This window comes from Galeopterus variegatus, unplaced genomic scaffold, assembly GCF_000696425.1.
Source record: "Galeopterus variegatus unplaced genomic scaffold, G_variegatus-3.0.2 Scaffold19, whole genome shotgun sequence".
Classification (NCBI taxonomy): Eukaryota; Metazoa; Chordata; class Mammalia; order Dermoptera; family Cynocephalidae; genus Galeopterus; species Galeopterus variegatus.
Window position 1 is genome coordinate 612,617 of NW_007726130.1, and position 6,627 is coordinate 619,243.

Sequence of the window (6,627 nt, forward strand, 5' to 3'; positions counted from 1 at the left end):
CTTCGACCCCAGCATATTCCTGAGTCCCCCCCCCCGTACTCCGCCCAAACACCCCCACTTGATTTCTCTTCCACCCTCTCACCGAGAAAGACGGAGCGCTTTCCTCCATGCATCCGCCTCCTCTTTTTGCCTAAAACACCCCCTAGGAGGAGCGACCCCTTTCCTCACGCTTAGAGTCCCCAGCCCTCTAATGTGGGGGCTCCAGTCTCCATTCCTCCACCACCACATACATGCACATTTGAGTCCTTTCTCCTCCCCTCGTCCCCCAAGAAAGAAGGAACACACACACACACACACACACACACGCACACCCGGGCCGTTCCTTTGATAGAGCAACGAAGAACCCAGGAAAAGCCAAAGAAACATGGGAGAGCCTAGGGGGAGGGGGGACCAAGGGGATAGACAGGGTCGTCGAGTCTCCGCGGAATAGAATAATTCCAGGATGGAGGGGGGTGAGTCAACATCAATGACATTCAAATGCAACAATCGCACTTGGTTTTTGTGTCGCGAGTACGGTACCTTTGGCTAATTGTCACCCCGAAGAACTGAGGGCTCCGGGAATACTTCTCGGTAGCCGGCGATCCTGGATGGAGCCGTCCTGGGACCAGTTTTCTGGGATCAAGTAGTATTCGCACTCCCCCTACCTGTCTGCGCGTAAGGGGCCGGGGGCTTTAAGGCAAAAGTGTGAGGCTTTTTCCCAAATTGAGACTATTTAGCGGGGGTAGGAGGAGACGGGTTAATACTCCGCACCTTAGAACTCTGCGGGCCTTAGGCGCAGAGCGGATTAAGCGGGCCGATTAAAAAGCTGGGGGTGAGGATAGGGGATAGGGGTAGAGGAAAGAGGTGTGGGACTGAGAGAGATGCCGCACTTGCGACCAAAAGAAAAAAAAAAAAAAAAAAATCTGTTTTGGCTACTGAGCATGCCCAGTTCCTAGCTCAAGCCCTATAAGGGAGGCATTGTGTGCGTTCCGTTTCTCCAGGATTTGGTGGTGACCGGGAGGGGACTTTGGTTGGGAGGAGGGTGGTGGATGGGAGCCGTTAGGGAAGGGGGATGGAGGGACAAGGTTTGAAGCTTTGGTGCTGTGCAGAGGGACTGTGAAGAAGAAAGGGGAAGAGACCCACGAGATACCTTAGGGAGACAGAGAGGAGAAGAAGTGGACTAAGAAAAGTCACTTCTGTAGCCCTTCATTGTCTATACCAAAGAGGTTTTGGCACCTGAGTCTCAAACATCCAGAGGCTGCAAATCCAGCTTGTGGATAGTCTAGGCCCCTTCTACTACCCATTTGTTGCTGCTTCCACAAGAGGGTAGGCATGTCCTGAGGAAGGGTTAATGTTTAAACCAGTCTAATGCAGGTCGGTAATTTAGTTAATAAAGCTTTTTAAGAAAGCAAAAAATGAACCTGGAGGCGGGGTGGGGGTGGTGGTGTGGGGGGAGTTTGGCTGTTATGTATGTATTTCAAATACCTGGCTTTTCTAAACCAGAAAAGGCTAGAACAGTTTCTTTTGCTCCCCTCCCCCAGCCTTGCTGTTTTTGTGGGTGCTTGGCTAAGAAAAACAACTCTCTCTTTACTTTGAGTCTGTGGGAATAAATTGGCTTGAGGTAAATAGAGCTAAGTTATAAATGGGGAGGATTTCCCTAGGACTCCAGGTAAGTCATTCTTTTCCACATTTCAGGTGAAATTTCTTCAGGCCCATTTCTTCAGGAGCTGTGTTCTGCCCAATTCACTTATTCAGATTCCAGTGGCTCTAGCCACAATAAGGTATAGCCAATTTCCAGAAATGCTTTTACTTAAAAATGAAAAAATCTTTAACCTAAAACTAGCAAGAGCTTTGAAACCAGGATTGAGCTGTCTGCCTGCCTGAACTGCTACAGTTAAACATTTACCATAATTGGTTGATGTTTAAAGACCCAAATCCAGGCCCAGAATTTGATGGACAAATGATTTATCACGTTATTTGCGAATAATGTCCTACTGTCTATATAGTCTGCAGTATCTATTAATATATGTGGTTTTTTTTTAATTTTTGTTAACTTGTCCCTCAGATTATAATTATGCAAATGATTGCCGGGTACAGCGTGTCTACAGAAATGCACATACAATATTTAAATAAATATTTAAGTAGATATGTATATATAGGCATATTTTTTATGACCTTGGTAAATATTGCAATATTGCATCTTTCATCAAGAAAGCTTTCTCCACCTCACTCTCCATTGCCTTCAAAAATTTCATCTTCTCTTTTAAAAACAACCTAGAGGCAGAAATTGAGTGGGCAGCAATGGTAAAATTTGCTATATTCAACGTGAAATCCATTATGAAAAAACATTGCTTAAAGAAACGCTAAAGGATACATCCATAACAACATATGTACTTATTACAGCTCCTCTTAGTAAGGTGAAATGTGTTTCCTCCATAGGTAACAGCTGCAGTATGTTGAAAAATCCCTCTACTGTTGTACATTTGAATAAAACAGATCCTGCTAATTAAGAACTCACATTTGCATTATATTGCATAATGCAATTTGAAAGTGGTAATGGATACCAAAACAAGTTGGCATTTATTTTAAATGCAAAGGATTTGGGAAGCTACAATATATTTTATCAGAATAGGTGAATTGTTTGTCCTTTACTGTAAATGTTAACAAGATTCAATAGAATGAGCACAAAAATTTTACCTGAAAATATAATGTACATTCCAAGTACTGACATAGCTGAAAATGCCAGATTTGGACAGTAAATATTAGGTGATTTAAACGTCTATCTTTACTCAACTTTAGAAACTGTTTTGAGACTTAGCTATATTTAACTGCAATAACTGTGAATGTTCTTTTTTCATATGGATATGGAGATAGAAAACTGAAAGCAAGTTCAACTAGAGCATCAGTAAATTGCAATTAATAATGGTGCTAAGAACTTATCAGTGGTTAATATTCAACTCATTAAAATGAATACTTGAAAATACACTGTTTTGCTGCTTAAAACAGATAAATAGTCATATAATAAAAATAACAAGTCCCATGTTTTATGCTCTTATTTGATTTCAAAGTAATTTAAAAACCCAATCCTTTAGTCTTGTGTCTCTTTTCTGCCTCCTAGAACTACACATGACATCTATATAGAAAAATAGCAAACTAAGGGAAATTGCTAGCTTAAGAAAAAAGTAAATATATAAATAAATAAAAATGTTAAGAAGACTCCAATACTACTTATGGTAGTTGAAAGGAAAACAAAGTTGATGTTCTTCCTAAAATATATGAATGCAAATATTGTGAGTTTTGCAGTAGCCTCAGTTTTTCTCCAAATGTACTTAATCTTAGCTTTGCAGGATTACAACTGGAACCACAGGGCTACTCTGATATACTGTGTCTTCCTCCTTCAGGGCAAATAAACAACTGTACCAGGAATTTCAACAATGTCTTGAATATCCTTAATTCCATAAGCAGTTTTCGTTATTAAAACACTTACCAACCAAAAATAATTATAATGCCAAGTCTTGGCCCTAGTCCACGGTCTTTAACTTTCATTGTATTCTTCATTTATTCTGCCTTGTCTTACTGCTGTTTAAAATCAAATTAGCCTAAACTTTGGCATCCAGATATTAAAGATCATTCTGTTTACTTCAATATTGAAGATTTACTTATATTGTGGCATTTTAACAATTGCGAACTTAGCATTTCTTGTAGAGAAATACCAGCAAGTTTTTAGGATGTTAATATATCTTCTGGAAAGAGACTTTTCCATGATCAAATAAATATAAAAAGACTCTTGGTTCCTTAAAGCTAAATGTTTTATGAATTTTCATTTACCAAAGGAAAAGTGATATGGCACCTATCATTTCACAAACTTATTTGACAATGGAATCTTTTTTTGATTATGTAAACTTTGAGAAACTTGTACTAATTGCTCATTTTTTGCAAATCTTATGGAATTTAAGAGCTGAAAGGAAACTTACAGTTCATAATCGAATCCATACAATAGTAGCCAGTATTTATTGAGTGCCTCTTCTTAGCCATGTTGCCTACAAATATTATTTAATTTAGTTCTATGAATAAGAGATTATTATACTTCTTTAAAAAAAAAATGAGGCTCAGGGAGGCTAAATAATTTGCCAAATGTTACATAGTCAGTAAGTGACAGTCAAGATTTGACCCCAGGTCTTTGAAGGCTTTTAGTAGTGCAAACTTCTCTTTCCACAGGGGAACCAGGACACTTTCAACTTTGAAAGGAGACTAGATTAGAAAGCTGAATAGATTTTCCAAAGATAAATACTTGGGGCATAAATGTTTGCAAGTAATAGAGTGTCAGTACTCAGCACAAGAATATACCAATAAAGAACGTGAAAAAAAAATTCACATCAATTGTGCATGACAGGGTCTCTTAAATCAACTGATTTTACCCTTTGCCAATAGTGGGCTCATTTCATCCATTCTGGTCTTCTAACCCTCATATCTGAGTTGATTCTGAATTTGTAATAATGTCTCACACACATTGCTACTGCCAACTGGAGCCATGTAAAGCAGTATAGTGTTCATCCCGAGACTTATTTCAGCATTAAGACAAAAGAGCTGTTGTCCAATAAGACAGGAAATAAATTGGAAAAGGTGAGATTAGTTGATTATTTGATTATATTAAATAAACTAACCTGACCTTCCATTTTCCCCAGACTACTTTATAGTACAGCTAGTTGGCTTTTTCAGAAACTAAGGTGTCAGCTGTTAATATGATAAAGTCTGTGTACTTTAGCCATTGGCTGATTTTTTTCATGTAATATTTCATTCACAAATTATTGTTTCTAAAAGAATAATAGATAGGGGTCTATTGTTCTGAAGGATCTCTGTAATTTGGATTCCTAATGGGTTCTCATTCATATAGGTTACTAGTACCACCTATGTTGTCTGGAATCTTATTTTGCTAAGCCACAGATGCTGATATAATAGTGTCTCTGTCCTGCTTACACATTTTCTTTCTGTGTATTCTCTAACTTGGATAAATCTCATTTTTCTCACACACTGTCAAAGATTAGAGCCCAGAAACAAGCTCAACTGCCCTCAGACAACTCAAAGATAATAAAGATCGTAAAATAAAAAAAAAAAAAAATAGGAAGTTAATAGCTAAACAATCTACTGTGAGAATTACTCCCATGGGCTGTACAAGTTCCATAACACCAACCAAAGCTTTGTCAGAGAGACAGAAAGTTGATGAGAATCCTTCCATTTTTACCCTGCTCAACTCTGTCTGGGGAACCAGAATGCTGTCCCCAGCCAGCAAAACATTATTTTTTTTTTGCAAAAATATTGAGGGTCTTCTTTTCCAATGCTTTTAAGAGTATTATTTTTCCTTAGAAATGTAAACTTAAAACTTTCTTTCAAAATTGACCTTTAACCAGCCCCTCCTTTTTTGTTTTAGAGACTCCTTTTGACAATTCGAAATTCGGGTTAAAATCAGGGGGATAAAACAAGTCAGAAAGGCTAATATGAAGACATGAGTTATGGTGTGACTGTATCACAATTACTAAATCAAAAATAAAATTTATCCCTTTCCAAGCCTCAAAGAGTGAGTCAGAGAAAAGCAGAACATCTGTGTAAGCTGGTGTCATGTATCTGTGATTGACGACCTTCTTTTTCAGTTCAAAATTGGAGCTTCTAATTCCCTGCTCTTACTCGAATTGAGTTATGTCTACCCGCATAAGGTTGTCATTTGAAACTGTCCTCAGGTCTCATGCCAAAGGGTCAATGGTATAGGAAAATTGTCATCACAGAGAATTTCTGCTGTACTTTTTACATGAACATTATTGTTCTTAATCAGAATTCTGGGGTTTAAATGGACCTTAAAATTCTTCTAGTTTAACTGTTCAATCAAAGCTGAAATCCTCATCAAATGAACACTCAGTGCTTAAATATACCCAATGATGGGGAGCTCACTGAGGGTAGAAGCTCCAGTGAATCACCCAGAAAGTTAATTACAGATGTTTTGAAATCTTTGCTGTTTTGTAAATGTGAAAGAAATGTAAAATTAGACCTATCAGGATTTAAAGAGTGTGAAATTTAGAACCAGATGGATCTGAAGTGAAATTCTTGCTTTACTATTTAATAGCTCTACAATTTAGATCAGTTAACTTCTCTGAGCTTTCATTGCCTCATCTGTAAAATGGGCATGAGAAATTCAATTTCCTTGACTTTTATGAGGATTAACTAACGTAATGTTTACCAAACACCGAGCACTGTGATTTGCCGGCAAAGTATTATTATTTCCCTTTATTCATAAGCAGAACAAGCTTCTACACTTCCACATGTACAAAAAGCAGAGAATATTTACTTCCTAACTGAGTCCATCTAAGGATGATGAATAAAAAAGGTGATGTGATCATTTGGGTTTTTCTGCTTATTTTTAATTATTTCAAAATCAAGAGCTATCATTTTAAAACAAATTAATGGGTTCTTACTTTTCCTGGTATCTTTTAGTTACTTCTCTCATTTCATCTGTTATTAGGTTTTTTTTTTTTTAAATTAATTTCAACAACAACCTCTACAGAGCTGAGCATTACAAACTTCATCAGTATTTTTAAAAGAGTCTCACTTGCCAGACTCTGTTCTAAAATCTTATCCTCTTCACTCCAGACCCACGAT

The 6,627-nt window shown here is 37.6% G+C and overlaps 1 protein-coding gene across 1 annotated transcript in view; it reads right to left on the reverse strand.

The window, feature by feature from the left end:
- The window catches only part of SLITRK4 (SLIT and NTRK-like family, member 4), a 7,678-nt gene extending 6,990 nt beyond the window's left edge, over window positions 1-688 (reverse strand). The window contains exon 1 of the mRNA XM_008567831.1: window positions 520-688. The gene's annotated coding sequence lies outside the window, so the exon portion shown is untranslated. The remainder of the gene's footprint in view (window positions 1-519) is intronic.
- Between the last annotated feature and the right edge of the window lie 5,939 nt (window positions 689-6,627).